Source organism: Gavialis gangeticus, unplaced genomic scaffold (assembly GCF_001723915.1).
Source record: "Gavialis gangeticus isolate Ggan-Ray unplaced genomic scaffold, GavGan_comp1, whole genome shotgun sequence".
In the NCBI taxonomy this organism is placed as follows: domain Eukaryota; kingdom Metazoa; phylum Chordata; order Crocodylia; family Gavialidae; genus Gavialis; species Gavialis gangeticus.
In genome coordinates, this window is record NW_017728992.1 from 62,716,578 (window position 1) to 62,720,105 (window position 3,528).

The 3,528-nt window shown below is 49.7% G+C and overlaps 1 protein-coding gene across 3 annotated transcripts in view; it reads left to right on the forward strand.

Annotated features, from left to right (window-relative positions):
• CDKAL1 (CDK5 regulatory subunit associated protein 1 like 1) overlaps positions 1 to 3,528 on the forward strand; it is an 877,582-nt gene that overhangs the window by 278,288 nt on the left and 595,766 nt on the right. The gene's annotated exons all lie outside the window — the stretch shown is intronic.

A 3,528-nucleotide genomic window follows, 5' to 3' on the forward strand; every position in this document is an offset into this window, starting at 1 on the left:
TTTTAAAGAGAAATTCTAACAGATGCTGTATTCCTTTTGGTAAAACCTCATGGAGGAATGATTTAAGTATGTAAATTAAAATCATTTTAGACTGAGTGAGTGAAGCATTGAATTTATTTTGGTGAGAATTGGGTAACCTCTTTCTTATGTTCATTCACAAATTGCGGAACATGTTGCTAGGTTTGTTCCAATCAGAGAGACAGATGGCTATAAATGGTAGTGGTTTGGTGGAGTTACTTGAGACAAAGGGATGGTTATAGCCATGTAAGCTGCTTCTGTCTTCAAAATGATGAATGATTTTGCTCTAAGGCTATGGACTGGTGTTATATTGCTGGTGTGATTATACCCCCCCTTTAGCCCTTAAAAAAAAATAAAAAAAAAAAAAAAAAGCAGGAAGGGTAGAGTATACAAACTGTTTGTAGCTCTACAAAGACAGCAAAAGTGCTACAAAATAGTACCACTTTACCTCTATCAAAGAGGACTTCTTGGTAGGAAAGAGGCAAGACTTTCAAAGTGGGGCAGTGCTGACAGAATCTTGCTACCGCTGGTACACCCTGGCAAGAGCTGGGACTGGCTATAGGGTGTGGTGCAGGCAAAGTGAGCTGTTTTCTTCATGCTTGGTATCCCTGCAGGGGTGAAGGACTGTCTTTGGCAGCTGTTGATTTTCAGCAGCTGCCAGCTGGTCATTGAAGCTAAGTACAGACATTCAAAAAAACAGAGCCTGAATTGATTTAATCTTTGCAGCTTAGTCTAACCTGTGTAGACTGAACTAATTAGCAAGTGAATAGACAGTAGCTTCTGATTTTAAAAATGCAGCCACATGCATGCAGTGGCTCAGGTTGGAAACCGGGGGTACTAGAGTGAGCTCTCCCTTCCCTTCAGACTAGAGAGAAGCTGAGCTGAAGGGAGGCATGGCCAGGCCCTGGCAAGCTGAGTATGACTGGTGAGGAGTTTAAGCCCCTGCCTTGGCCTGCAGGGACTGCAGCTGAGAAGTGCCCAGGTTTTGCCCCCTGCTCACAGCTCAGCTGGCCCAGGACCCCCAGAACCCCTCATCCCAGCCAGGGGGCGATCCTGCTGCATCTTCCCAGCTGCTGGGATTGGGGTTTTGCTTGCTTGGGACAGCTCAGGAGCAAAGCCAAGATTGGGGGGAAGGGAGGGGAATGAAATGGCTCCAAGCCCAGGTGGGGAGACAGAGAAAGATTGCAGCAGCTTCATTCTGGACGTGAGCCCCGCTGGACAGAGGGACCGGGGGGTGGGGTAAGGAAGGGGCTCGAGCATGTTGTCACTAGCCTGGAGCAGAGCTGAGCCGGTCACACAGCTGGGGGAGCAGCTCCTGCCTAGCGGCTCCTTCTCTTGGCTGGAGAGCAGTGCCTGGGCCAGCCCTGGCCCCTGCACCAGCGCACATGGTGTGGGCTTGCCCCTTCAGCCCAGTTCTATTACCTGCTTCTGCCGGGTGCTGAGCTGGGTGCGCCTTGCTCACACTTCCCCTACCTGGCACGGTGGTGGAGCATGGCCCTGTGTACCAGTTGCAGGGCACTTCCCCACTGCCACTGTCTGCCCAGCTGGTGTGGGCAGCACCTACCAGTACGGCCAGGGTGGGCTCCCCGATGGCAGCGAAGAAGCCATAAGGGTAGCACCCCATGCCTGGTACGTGAGGCCATGTCACACCTCTGCCACTGGGCAGGGGAAGGGTGAGCAAGGCATGCCCAGCTTGGCACCTGGCAGCACAGGAGATGCAGGTAATAGTGCTCAGGGCTGAGGGGGTGTGCCTGCGCCATATGCACTGCTGCAGGGGCCAGGGCTGACCTGGATGCTTCTCTCCAGTGGGTAGAAGGGGCCATCGGGCAGGAGCTCGGCTCGCTTCTGTCCCGGGCTAGCACTGACACACTCGAGCCCCTTCTTGCCGCCGCCCCCCTCCCCCCCCCCCGCCCTCAGCCTGGGTCCCTCTGCTTGGTGCGGCTCACATCCAGGATGGAACACCTGCAATTCCTGCATGTGTCCCCACCTGGGATTAGGGCTGTTTCACTCCCCTTTTCCCCCCTCAATCTAGCCTTTGCTCCTGGGCTTTCCCAAGTGAAACCCTAGCTCTGGTGGCTGGGAGTGGAGTTCTGGGTATCCTGGGCTGTGCTGAGCCACGAGCAGGGGGGAAAATCTGAGCAGACCCTGGCTGGGCCCCCTGCTGGTGAGAGCATGGAGGCAGGGGCCGGTTTAATTCCTCTCTGCCTGAGCCTGCTGTCCCACACCCTTCCCCCTTCTCCAGTGGGGAAAAATTTGGCAAGGGCTGTTCCACCCCCTCCAGGCAGATAGGGCTGTGTCCCCAGCACACCCACCCCCTTGTCAGTCAGCTGTCATTGCTCCAGCTAGGGAACAAAGGGGTAGGGCCAACCTTGGTCTGCTCCAGCAGATGGCATAGCCCAGCCCAGGCCTGCAAAGCATGCTGGGGGCTGTGATTTAACTTGAACCAGGAAGGGGTCTGGGACAGAAGTTCCATGAACCGGTTCGATCTAAATCAGTTAAGTCTGATACTACATTCAACCAGGTTTATCTTAAACTAGTTTTGGCCATTTTGAAACTGGTTTATATGCACTCAATTTCTGTTCTGTTACAAGTTTAAACCAGTTTCTGATCACTTAAACTGTTTTTTGTGTCACTTCTGTCCCTAACCTGACAGCCTGCTCCCTTCCTGGGAGGTGGGGGAAACCAAGGGGCAATCTCTTATCACCCCCTGGCTGGAGAGCTTACACATGCTGTATTGTGCTATGTTTATGTAGCACTCTGAAGGGCCTTAGCACCTTGGACACTTGTCCATACCCAAAGAAAAAATATTTTCTTGTAAAACGTTGGTATATCTGAACTAAATAAACTTATACTCACAACATAAAGGCTGTATGGGGCAGCTTTTCTAGCATAAATGTCAGCATTCTTGTCCTCCTTATTCTTTTCAGAAATTCAGAAGGAAAGTGTTTTCCATATAGTTTTCAAAGAAGTTGTACTAGAACTTGTCTCCAAAGCAGACTTGCCATTCAAAGATAAAGTTCAGGCCAACTTGGGTTCTGCTGTGTTAGGGATGTCTACATTTTTTTTCTTTGACTCTTAAGCTAGTATAGCACAATATGCATGAATCCTGCATATGTTAGGATAAGGGAAATATATGAAAGAATTTCTTCAGTATTCCCCTCTCATTTTTGCCTAAGACACCGCCGCCTCCACCACCACCACCACCACCACTGCCATTGCCACCAAAAGCAAGCAAAAAAGCCCCGAAAAACATGGCTTCATAGAAGACCATTGAAATCCTACTGATATTAGGAACTATCACTTTACCCTGAAAAAAGGAAAATTTATCAGGGAATTTATTTTGGATTCTGTCTAGAAGACTGGAGATTTTCTTTTAGTTTTGTCTCTCATTATATTATTTTCAGGTAATCCAGCTTCAGGGGAAAGACTTATCCTGCAAATTCAAGAAATAGGTTTCCTTAAAAGTCTTTGACTGAAAAATGTTTTTCCAAACCTTTTTATGACATAACT